The 13,018-nt window shown below is 39.2% G+C and overlaps 1 protein-coding gene across 2 annotated transcripts in view; it reads right to left on the bottom strand.

Annotated features, from left to right (window-relative positions):
• Positions 1-13,018, bottom strand: part of extl3 (exostosin-like glycosyltransferase 3) — a 36,324-nt gene that overhangs the window by 11,198 nt on the left and 12,108 nt on the right. The window contains exon 1 of one of the 2 annotated variants that reach the window (XM_037750985.1): positions 676-927. The exons of the other annotated variant lie outside the window; for it this stretch is intronic. The gene's annotated coding sequence lies outside the window, so the exon portion shown is untranslated. Of the gene's footprint in view, positions 1-675; positions 928-13,018 lie in introns of those variants that run through there. 2 annotated transcript variants of the gene reach the window in all.

Here is a 13,018-nt window from a genome sequence, read left to right as displayed (position 1 = left end):
TAAGGGAAATGTCTTTATTCTTAGATTTTTGGGTTGCTCCAAAAAAATGTAATCAATAATTCCTGACAATGACTGATATATTTGACTTCAGGACATCTCTGACTACATACATGCTGAAAATCAAATATTTTTACCGTATTAATTTAGATATTTCTCAAAGTAAAAGTCCCTAGAAGTGTATGATTCAACTTAACTCAACGCAATAAATCGTATTATCGAATCGCAATACATATCGAATATGCACCCAAGTATCGTGATAGTATTGAATTGGGAGATTCAAGTGCCTTCAAGTAAAATTCAGGACCTCAGGAGCTGCATTTTCAGTGTGCAGATGTTTAGCTCTCGGCTAAAATCCACAGCAAAACTAGAAGTAATATCAGGTCCCCTTAGACAGGCGCAAACGTCTCTGAAAGATTCTTACATCATCATGAGCATAATCTAAATATCAGCACAGATTGTTTCCTTCCACAAGCAGCAGCAGGCCGTCTGCTTTCTGAGCTCTACAGCTATATCACACCGCAACACAAGCCCCGATGATGTCAACTGATCGGCCAAGTGCCAAACAAGTCTTATCAAATACGGTCTTAAACCCACAACACTGAGCCTCGATAAAGCAGTCCGGTTCAGAGCGACACACAGTCACACAGACGAAAAAGGAACGCAGGTGGTGTTTACCTTTTGCCGACATAACAGCTCCTCTCGATAAGGATTATTATTCCCACGAATGGTGAATTCAAAACCAACGGTTTTCATTACTGCCTAGTTAGATCACAACGTAGACAGATAGCATCTTAAAAATAAACACAGGGGAAAAAAAGCCATCTTTCATTCTGTCTGAGTCAAGTAATCATTTCTCCGTGCTGCCTCCGTGTGACGGGCATTTCTGATGTTTAGAGATTACTTCTACCCCCCCACCCACTCCCGACTCTACTGCAAAACAGCATCTTGCAACACAGCTGGCGTGTGTGTGTCTGTGTGTGTCAAGGAGAGGAATGAGGAAAGGTACCGGCCAATCACATGACAGGCACGTGACTTCATCTTACCTAAAATGACCGACATCCTGCTGCTACTTGCCTCCTCGTAGCTGCATGTCTGAATGCACCTACCTCACATACCATCAGGCTGCATGACGCCAAACCATAAACCATATGCTGCTGACAAAAAAAAATGTATTTATGACTTGTAACTTAATTTAAACATATTTTTCTTTTCATCAATAGGACTGCAACTAACAATGATTTTCATTATCTGTTTATTTCCTGATTATTGTCTCGATTCATGGATCGATTTGTCAGAAAAAGACTGGCAATTAATTACCCCAAGGGCTTCACATTTTGTCCAACAAATAATCCATATTAAATCTACAATGATATGAAACAGAAAAAAATAGCAAATCTTCACATTTGAGAAGCTGAGATCAGATCATGTTCGACATTTCTGCTTGACAAATGATTGAAACGAATAGTCGAATATCAAAATAGTTGGCTATTCATTTTCTGTTTGATCAATTGATTAATTGACTAATAGTTTCAGTTAGGGCTGAATAACAAGAATATTTCTTTTATGGTGAATCATTTAGTCTTAAAAATGTGAACTTGAATTACCGCCTTGCGCTTGTACGCCTCCGCCAACTAGTGAAGTTGCAGTTTACATCCATGACTGTCCAAAATGTCATCATTTTGTAGATATTGTGTTAGATATTTGTGTAAAATTGTCATAATTTGCATATGAATTCTTGAGTTATGGTCAAAAACGTGTTTTGACCTTGAGTCCTTGAGTCATAGTGGATGTTTTTGCCAAATTTGAAGAAATTCGCTGAAGGCGTTCCTGAGATATCGTTTTCACGAGAATGGGACGGACGTGAGGTCACAGTGACTTTTAACCACCGAAATCTAATCAGATTGTCCTCGAGTCCAAGTGGACGTTTGTGCCAAATTTGAAGAAATTCCCTCCAGGTGTTCCTGAGATATCACGAGAAATGGGATGGACATGAAGTCCCGGTGACCTCGACAACCCGAAAACGTTCGGCCAAGGCTGTCACGGATGAGAAGAACCCAATGTGACATCTTCAAATGTCCAAAACCCCAAATATATTCTATTTAGGGCGATAGAAAACAGAAAAAAGCAGCAAATCTTCATATTTGAGAAGCTGAAAATTGCAAAAATTCAGTGCCACCCAAGAATACTTTATAGAACAACTGAAATTTATTTATTTCTGATTCAAATCATAATACAGTTGCATTTTCTGGCAGCACTAAGCCTGGATACCTTCGGCATTACCTGGATACTTATGCTGATTATTTTCTAGATTAATCGATTAATCATTTGGTTTATAATAAAATGTCAGAAAATAGTGAAAAATGTCCATTCCAGTCTCTCAAAGTCAAAGGTGATGTCTTTAAATGTCTTGTTTTGTCAGTCCAAAACCCAAAGATATTCAGTTTAACATTATATAAAACAGACAAAATCCAGAAATGTCCATATTTGAGAGGCTGAAAACAGCATTTTTTGCATGAAAACTTACTTTAAATATTTATCGATTATCAAAATAGTTTGCAATTCGTTTTCTGTCTATTAACTAATCAATTAATTGCAGCTCTTACTACCACAGCATTACCAAGCTACTGACCAGAGACTGACTTTTCCAAAGGGCATCTTAAGCAGCAATTACAGAGCATCAGTATGTGTTTATTAAATACAGAAGTGAATGTGCAGTATATATTATTGGCTGCAAAGGTGCAGCAACAGTTAAATGAGGAAGCAGAGTAATCCAGGTTAACATTAGATGAGATGCTCTGGTCCTACACAGTAACTACAGGTCAGTGGTCTTTGGTGTAGTTAGGAGGGAACATGTACAGTAGAAACTCTCAGGACAGACGACCCTTTGAACGCTGACCCTCATCCTGCTGCTCAGCGATGCGCCCGAGGTGCAGGGTGACCGAGCGGCGACTATCACAACAGTCTGATTAATTGCTGCATGACTGCCAGTGTCACAGGGGTAATGGCAGACAGATGTTGGCAAATGCTCTAGCTAGGCCTAATCTGGAGCCAAAAAAACATGCCGGTTTTAAAGCTTTGCCCGCGGCTGCTTCTGGGAACACGGAGCAACTCGCAGCAGATAGAAGCTAAATCTCAATCTCTTCAATTGTAGCTTTCTAATCTGCAGAAAGTCTCCTCTCCACTGCAGTCAGCTTAATCTGACTGCTGTCTGCATGGAAAAAACACACAGGAAGGCATCGATCGCTCTGGATTTTACTCTGCGGGGATCAATGATAACGCCATCATTACCCACCGCTGAGCTGCGAGACGGTTTGGTGTTAAGCACCTAAAGGGCTGCCCGTTGCAGCCATTTCCACTTGTAGGCTTTTAGGCAGACACGGCGGCACGAGATTAAGAGTGAGCTATAAAATATATCTATACTCACAGAGAGATACGGACATGCCCGTCTTCGCCTTCACCTTATACAACACAGTCTGCAGCTACAACATCACACGAAGCCACTGGGTGCTAACACTTTAGAATAACCATCATTAATAAATGTTAAATTTAACAAACAATGAAATAATTCATTATTAGTAGGGCTGTCAATCGATTACAATAGTTAATCACGATAAGTCACAAATTAATCGCATATTTTTTATCTGTTCAAAATGTACCTTAAAGGGAGATTTGTCAAGTATTTAATACTCTTATCAACATGGGAGTGGACAAATATGTTTGCTTTATTCAAATATATGTATATATTTATTATTGGAAATCAATTAACAACACAAAACAATGACAAATATTGTCCAGAAACCTTCAAAGGGACTGCAGTTATAACTATATATATTTATGCATATTAAATACTTGGCAAATCTCCCTTAAAGGCACATTTAGAGCAGATAAAAAATGCGTGATTAATCACGATTAACTATGGACAATTACGCAATTAATCGTGATTAAATATTTCTTCAAGGTTTACAAATAATTTAGTAATCATTAACAAATACTTAATATAGTATGTAAAATGTTATAATGTGTGCAATAATAAACTGTTAAAATTAACTGTTAACTAATTGTCTCTTATCAGCTATGATACAATAATTTACAACGTATTTATTTCACATTACACACAACTAAAGATAAAATTACATAAATGATATAGCATTATTAATAATTAGTATTATTTGTTAACAGTAAAATAACTATTAACTAAAGTTAAATTAACCATCAGTGTTACCCACTGTGCAATAGTCACTCTATGGCTGAAGGGAACAAGTAACTCGGGCTGGGTGACATGGAGGAAATCAAATATTACCATATTTTTGACCAAATACCTCGATATCGATATGGCGACGATATTGTAGGGTTGACTACTGGGGCTTTTACAAAATATTAAGACAATGAGATTTTTGATAAATAATCATCAGTAATATGGATATAATTACTAAGTGTGTAAAGACAAATAATAGAACAGATAAACAAGTTGATATCACTTTACTGTAATGCAGCCTTTAAAACCAGGATAAGACTTGTGCCATATTACAATATCCAACATATAAGATATCGAGTCTCACATCACGATATTGATATAATATTGATATATTGCCCAGCCCTACAAGAAACACATTATACTATTATTTTTATAGATTTTGCCATGTTGAATCACTTCCTTGCAGATGATGACTAATCTCTGTATATCACAGTGTAAATATTCCATTACTCACACTGTAAATCAATACTAATATGATATACAATCCAGCCCCTTTTTTTTCAGGAGGTTAAATCCTGCAACACGTTCAAATCACGGGGTCTTCTCAGGGGAGAGGAGAAGCTAAAGCAGCGCCGCCGCCTCGCCGATGACCCAAATAAAAAAAAAAACTCCACATGGCGAGCAGCAGCAGCAGCAGCACTGAGCAAGCAATGACTTAGTCAGCAAATTACTGGTCAGGCCTATGAATACCGCAGACTGCATTAGTCTAGCAGACTGTTAATTTGATTTAGAGGTATGGAAAACTGACGAGATGCATTTAACACAGTTTTTAGCATCAATCAAGATCAGGTTCTTGGCTCACGCCGAGTTAAGAGAGCGTGAAAGCTCATGTAACGCCTGCAGGGATGCATCATGTTGTGATTAATATGATCCCGGCATAATATCTTCATCTGAAGTCTAAAGAATAACAGCAGCAGGTGCCGAGCTCTGAGCTCTGAAATGAAAAAGTGGGACGCTGCTTTCAAGTTCCCAGACATTTGAGGGCGAGCGCTTGTATAAATGTTTGAACAGCCTCTCTGCACACCGAGACAGCCCTGGAATTCCTCTATGAAGAAACAGGAAGCACAGACAGAATCGACGTCCAACTATAACAGGTTTTTTAGTGACCACGATCAACTCAACGCGAGGGTCTCACGTGGGGGAAGACGGGGGGGAAAAGGCAGCTTGTGAATGAGTGGTGACATATCTTGCAACAAAACTGAGAGCGAGTGTTTATTTTTCCGGCTGTCCTTGAGGCATCTGACTGAGCTTTTGACAGATAGTGAGAGGAACTGAGGGATTTAAGGGCTGACAGGAAGATCACACAGCTTGTATTTTTAATAAGGCCCCGGGTAGCAAGGCTCCAAGAGGTAGGCACTGCAACGACTGAAATATTAAGAAGATGGATCTTTGATTTTTTTTCTTTTAATGTCTCAAGAAGAAATAGCTAACTTCTAATGATGAGAATGACAGTGATTTTTCCACACCACTTCATGTGCGCTCTCTCTCGCTCTCTCTTCCACTGCTTTATGTATGACTCACTGCTAAATCAATCTGAAAATAAATAATAAACCAAGACATACTGTCAAAACGCAATCTGTAATTTGTCAGACAGCCTCCTTCGTAATCAATTAGTCTGGTCGGGCTTCTGGTGCCAAACACTGAATCTTCTCTTTTTAAATGGGAACAAGACTGAGAGTCTACATCTCTGTGAGACTGTATTAGGCACAACATGCTCACATCCTCATGTTAACATTGTAATGTTTATTTATGTTCATCATACTGTGCGTTCCAATACCCACACTACCGTACTATTTGATATGCCAGAAAAAGATTCAGTGTGTCAAATGCAGTATGCCCAAAAATACCAGGATGTTCTACTACATCCGATTGCATGCAAGCCAGCATGTTTTTCTGGTTATTCTGACCCACAATCCTCTGCACAGCAGATATATGAGCAAGAGGGTCAACGTTCAAGGGGCAATGCTATGACGAAGTAGTACGTCCCAACTGTATGCATACTGCACAGTGCGTACTTTATAAGGGCAGCTGCAGTATGTATTAAAAGTAAAAAAGAAAAGATATGCGATCTGGAACGTAGCCTTATGCTACGTTCACACTACCAGTGACAAAAGCAACAAAACGGTCAGCGAGGCCAGCTACATTGTTAGCAAGTAGCTGTTGAAGTGTTGCTCAAGCGCTCATTGATGTAGTTATAACATGAAATAGCACTGGCAACTGGCTAATGCCATTTTTTTGACAACATATGATTGATTGACACTTCACCACGTCATTGAAGCGCTGAAAAAAGTTGTTTGTTGTAGTACAAACTACAGCTGAGGCTGATGGGAATATCATTAGTTTTGCAGGTACTATTTTGTCATAAACCAAAGTACTGGAAAAACAGAAATTTTAACCTGATCATGGCGCTATATGAAAAGTCAGGAGCTATGATTTCTGCTTCCCAAAGACTCACAACACTGTAGAATGCTCCCTTTGAATATATATTTCTTTTCACTTTTCTAGATTTAGTAACAGTACAATGTTTCAAGCCCAAATAGGCTCTTCATCAGGTCTTTGGGAAGCAGAAATCCCCACACAATGTTTGGACTGCAACTGGATAAGACAGATGTGCATGTTTTTTTGATTGCTAAGATATTTCAATGAAAAACAAAAACTTCACAATTGTGGTGGCACTAGAGGAAAAGTCAGGGGATCACCAAAGTCAGTAGGATGTACAATTATGGCAATGTATTCAATAGTTGTTGAGATGTCAGCCCGGCACAAAGTGGTGGACCGACCAAACAGCCAACATCTCCATCCCTAGAACAATGCTGCTAACATTCTCACTGTTCATTCATGTATCTGTGACACAAAACAGCTGTGCCCATATTCCCCACAACTTACAGTATATCCAAACCATACTGGTCTGAAAGAAAACTGTCCAAGGACAAAGGAAGGACTCTTTCTGCAGTGTTAATGTTACACACATTAATACCTGGGTATTTCTCTATCGTCAGCCACTTAGCACTTCAACGGCAGCAGTAGGAAGGTTATATGTACTGCAGGTCTGGGACCACTTATCGTAAATGCAGTGAAATCAATAAAAAACTGTTTTTTCTTTCTCCATAAATAAATGTTCTGCACATGTATTACATTACAGAAGGTGCTGAGGGGCACTGAGAGTGTTTATCTTTTGTTTATTTTAACCTTTTCTAATGGGTTTTCTCAGCTGGTCAGAGGTGTGATACCGCATACAGTCATAATAAATGTCTTTTTAACCACTCCATTCATAAGATGGAGCTGAACTAGAGCTGGCGATTAGTTGACAGATAGAAAATTATCATTTAATTCTAGCAAAATGCCACACACTGCTTCTCTAATGTGTGGATTTGCTGTTTTTATATCATTTAAACTGAATATCTTTGGGGCTTCAACTGTTGGTTGGACAGAACCAGAAGACATTCGAAGACTTCACCTCCGGCTTTCGGCAATTATCACATTTTTCACTACTTTAGTTGCAGCCCTGAGCTGTACTTTCAGGATAAAAAAAAGAGATACTAGTAAAAACTGAAGCATGGGAATGTTGTAAATCCAAATATACACAATTCTAGCTGACTGCAGCAGTGAGCCGAGGCCTCCGGAGGTGATGTTGCTGCACTTCAGAAACTCATCATGGCTTCTTCTGGGACTCCAGGTTATCCTGATGCATTTCTCCCCTTAAGGGGGCTCTGGCTCATTGTGCTTGCAGACAACCCTTCAAATAATTAATTGTGATTTCATGGAGAGGATCGAGGTAGGGCGCTCCCTGTGGAGGTGATGGGGGTGGAGAGGGGAGAGATTCGGAGGCAGCTGCAGGGGAAAGCACAGTCTGTGTGAGGGAGCAGCTGTTGCAGCCATGGATCACAGCTCATCTGCAGACGGCTGACTGAGCCATCTCAAGGACCTTTTTTTCACTAGTAAATTACAGAAGTGCCTGTAGGGCTGCAGAGTGGTTCTCAGAAAGGGAATGAAAAGTCAGAACATGTAAGACTTTGTAGATCTGCGAATCAAACAGTACTGCATTAAGATATAAGAACGACTGATGTGATCTGATTTAGTGCCGAAACAATTTCGATAATTCGGATCATCAAATGCCAGTTTTTGTGATTTATTGAAATACTTATAGGCCTAATTAAAGAGATTTTGTTAAGTTTAATAACGGCATTAAACTTTAAGTAGCACACCCTCCATCAGCAGTGAAGACTTTCCAGTGATGCTGCTGGTGCCTTTATTATCTAATAACGCTGAAGAGATGACAGCGAGGACGTTATGATCGTCAGGAGTATTGGTGTTGGCGATGACCCGACGCAGGAGCAATTACGGTCGCCCTCCACGTGGACCGCCTCCTACTCAGCGCAAAATATATGAGCGTGTTCACCTTTGTCTCTCGGAGTGTGCATTAAACAGTGAGAGAGGACAAACGGAGGCAGACAGGAAACCCACTTTTCACTGCCCTGTTGTTTGGAAACAAACATCACAAGACTCGTCTGTTGAGTCGTATTTATAACTTTGCTGAAAACCATTTTGCACGGCAGAGACGGAGAGAGAGATAACCAGGGAGAGAAGGAATGAGTTCATAATGACAGATGGGCCTGGGTGCCTCCCAACCTCCAAAGCTCCTGCAATATGACAAAGATTACACAGGAGAGCAATTCACAAAAAAAGGTGTCCTTGCGGGATGACACAACTTTTAAAAGACAATCCAAGGAAAGACAAACGCATCCAAAAATATTCTTCTGGCGACCAATCTGTGGGCATCGTCAGAGACGAGAGGCTCTGCGTTCGTAAGAGCTGGGAGAGTGATGAGCAAAATGCATCACACTGACTTTGCAGCGAGCGCTAATCTGTCACCGAAGCCTCCGCTGTAAAACTGCTGTGGCATGAGCTGCCCCCACAGGGGCGAGGCGAGGAGAGACTCGCTGCGTTGGTGAGAATTGAAAATGTGACAGCCAATTAGAGTCAGAGCAGACGTACAGACACCCAGGCCTCCCCCATTTCAACAGCTCGCACATTTGTCTAATGAGCTCCAACTTCTAGAAAACCTCTAAAGGGGATACATTTTTAATTTCTACTTGCTTCGTCTTTGCCAGAAACTCACACAGTAGGCTAAAATTTAATTATGTGTCCTTCGGTTTTCCCAAAAACGGTTCGTTAGCGTTGTTACTTTGCTCCTCCCTAAAAACAAAGGACAGGGTTAGCAGCTAGCAGCTGGTGTTCCCTCTTTCCTTTAATTATGGTTTTACTTGTGTCTTTTCTTAAGTTAAATATAATTGATGTGGGACTAAATGTTTTTGAACCAAAGTGAAGTCAAAATTTGTCTATTTTAATGTTTTGTTTTTTTTAAAACAACAATTAAAGTCTGCCCCAGAATGACTAGTCCACAGAGGAGGACAGGAAAGAGAAGTGAATGTGTTGCAGACTGAATCTGCATTGTTCAAACGCAGATAAATGAGCAGACTCTAGGCAAGATGCATAACCAATTGTTCTTGATGTGGTGTGAAAAGCAGCATTTGACTATTTCCTTGGCTTTTCCACTTCCTGCACGGTCTGGTCACAGATTTATCTTTGCAAATTGTATTTACATATGAGCTGGATTGCTGGATGTCATGAGAATAAGGATGACAAATTTGAAAAAAAATCGTAACCGATAACCGACCCTTGTTAACCGATTATTAACCGTTAACCGACAAGATTATGCCTCGCATGCAGCGGTGTGCCAACTGCAGTGTATGAGTACAATAGACAACTGAGTCCCCAGTTCACCATCAGGAGAGCTACAGTATGATGCATTCAGGCTCTATTCAGTAAAATGAGCACGAAGGTAAATTCTAACGTTATCATGATGTAATCAAATGTAATCTTATAGAAACTTAAATAAATCCAGTTGTTGAAGTACATGGGATTTATTCTAGGGATGCACCGATATCAGATCAGATATCAGGCCGATACTGACTCAAATAGCTGGATCAATGAGGCCGATCTATTAAATTCAATTCTATGTTTATATACTATATACATTATATACTGGAATTTAAATTCCTGTTTAAGTTTTGACCAATTTGTTGCTGCACTAAAAAGGTTTACACTTGAATTGCAATTCCTGTCAATTTTGAAGATTTTTCTACCAAGTTGCTGGTGTACGATTTATTATTTTAATAATTAATAACAATTCACTAAATTTATATCAGTGTATTAATTTGTTACATTTTGTTTTACAAAGTTAAGAAAGCAATGTTTAAGTCAAGCCTGATATTGCCTTACACATAAATGAATGATCCCAGTCACTTCCACACAGTGAGGCATACAGCTTATTAATTATACACTGGTATCTGATCGGTATTCTGTATCGGTATCGGGACTGAAAAAGTCGGATCGTTGCATCCCTAATGCCTGGAGAGTTAGATGTCTCCCTAAAGTGTCTATGTGGAGAGTATTTCTTACATATTCTATAATATCGTCCACCTCTGTAAAGAGAACTGCAGTGGCACTAAAGCATAGACTGACGGAGGATACTTCTGACTTGCTGTTGCCACTATTGATTTGGTTTTTTAATCATTTTTACTTCATCCAATCAGTGCAGAAAATGTCTGACAGGGTGACAAAGAGAGACGAAAATCCCCGTCTGCAGAGACAAAAGATAAAAGATAATTTGCTACTAATGTGTGGTCGCAAACAGTAACCTTCTGTAATATTTGTGAGTGCACATGTTGTAGCAGTTGACGCTCTGATGATCACACAAATAAATAACCTGACCTAGCTTTCTTGATTAGTCTCCGCACAGTCGGTGCTGATGAGATTCCTGCATTAATCAGTCATGTTGGAGCTGATATCAGGGGGAATAAACTACATTACTATCAAACTTTATGTAGGGAGGAATTATCTTTTGAAACCTACAATGAAAATGTTCCAGTACCATTTTATGGACACATAGTGTGCGGCCAAATTTCCCAAAGGTCCAAACTGTGGCCTGACTAAACTAGACTTGTCTAGTCTTGTTTCTCTGCAGCAGTGCGGAGCTTAATTTACAGGTTTTTATAGGTCTCTTAAATGTGGAACACTAACAAGACATTTTTGGGCTCGCTGCAGTTCAAACAAGTTTATCATGTCCTGTAATGGGGCATGATGTTCCTTGTGATGCACCAACTATACTGTGAAGTCCCGTCTTCAGAGGGAATTTCTGTGCACGAATGCCTGCGACTGGGATTTGACCCATTCATTACCAAAAATTTAATTACAGGCTGCCACACGGTACTCATTTAACCATTCGCGTCTACATAATTACTTTAGGCAGAGATGAAAAGGTACGTAAGAGTCTGAGGCTACAAACAGGACTGTCATACACTGTCCACCCTGTCAGAAATACGTAAAGCGTCACGTTAAATGGAAGCTAAACCAATTTCAGGATGAACGTGGCTGTGTTTACCAGCATGTTGTGTGCTCTGTAGCTCAAGTATGTTAATGTGTGAATTAATTTTCATACATACCGATCTCTCTGTATCTACTGATGGAACTTTTATCTCACCTCTTAAATCTCCTATAACCCCTGGTGAATAAATTCTAAAAACAGTACTTATATCATCACATTTGACACACTGGAATGCATTATAAACATACTTATATGCGTTATAATGTTCTTATTACACAGCTGTGTTGAATACTCGATTCTGATTGGTCAGTCAAGGCGTTCTGCGGGCGCAGACTCTGGTGGACCGTTTTTGTGTCAAAATATTGATTTCTCAAGTAAGTAGCCGTGTAATAAGCGGAATAATGTACCGCTATGCGAAACTGCATCACCCTGTCGGGGATTCTTTCACATCAAAGACCGGCTCGCTGTACAATATCCCTTACTTATAACACCGTATAATCATATTTATAAGCAATCATACAAATTCATAATGCTTTATCACAATAATCATAACACAATATAAAGCATTTTATAAAAGGTCAAGTATCATAATACTTCATAATTGCTGGTCACTCGCAGACATTTTTAAAGCAAGGATCATAGTGTTTTATAATTCTCATAGTTGTAATACATTATAATTACTGTTTGTAATGCATTATAATGTGATTATAAAAAGATTATTATCTATTAAAACTATAAGAATTATAACTATTGATTATAATTATTGGCATAAATCATTATGAATATGTATGAGTGCTTATAACTATAATTATACAATGCTATAAGAAGGTTATAACGTGTTATAGACATGGAGGTAAACGAAAGTGTTACCATAAATTTTACAATTTGTTTGACATTTACATTCAAGCAACTTCTCAGGTTGCTTTTGTGTTTCATTGTGTAAGATTTAGGCAATGATATCCTAATTTCTCTCATTGATCATTGATCGTCTTTCTCTCCTTCAGCAGGATAAACATTGTGGATTTCATGTTCGCATTTATTGCTTCATAGTTATATTCTGATTTCAGCCAAAATAAGACGGGTAGGTTGTCTGAATTTTTCTAACCAGGTGCATATCAAGTAGGTCTTGCTACAGCTATGCAGAGTTAAATTAAATTCCTTTCATTAATCAAGAGGCTTGGGGACATTTCACAAGCCGAAATGTCACAATATTGAAGGGCAGGGCCGACCTTAATTAGTTGCCCGGGCTATAATCGTGTTTTATCTGGAGCAAAGTGAATCCATCAGGTCACAAGTACAGCAACTTCAACAGCTCAGTGTTACAACACTTTGTCTGAGACAGGAAGAAGAATGAGGGCAGAGGAAAACATGAAGAG

The sequence above is a fragment of the Sebastes umbrosus genome, chromosome 18 (genome assembly GCF_015220745.1).
Source record: "Sebastes umbrosus isolate fSebUmb1 chromosome 18, fSebUmb1.pri, whole genome shotgun sequence".
NCBI lineage: Eukaryota > Metazoa > Chordata > Actinopteri > Perciformes > Sebastidae > Sebastes > Sebastes umbrosus.
This window is presented reverse-complemented; position numbering and strand designations above follow the sequence as displayed.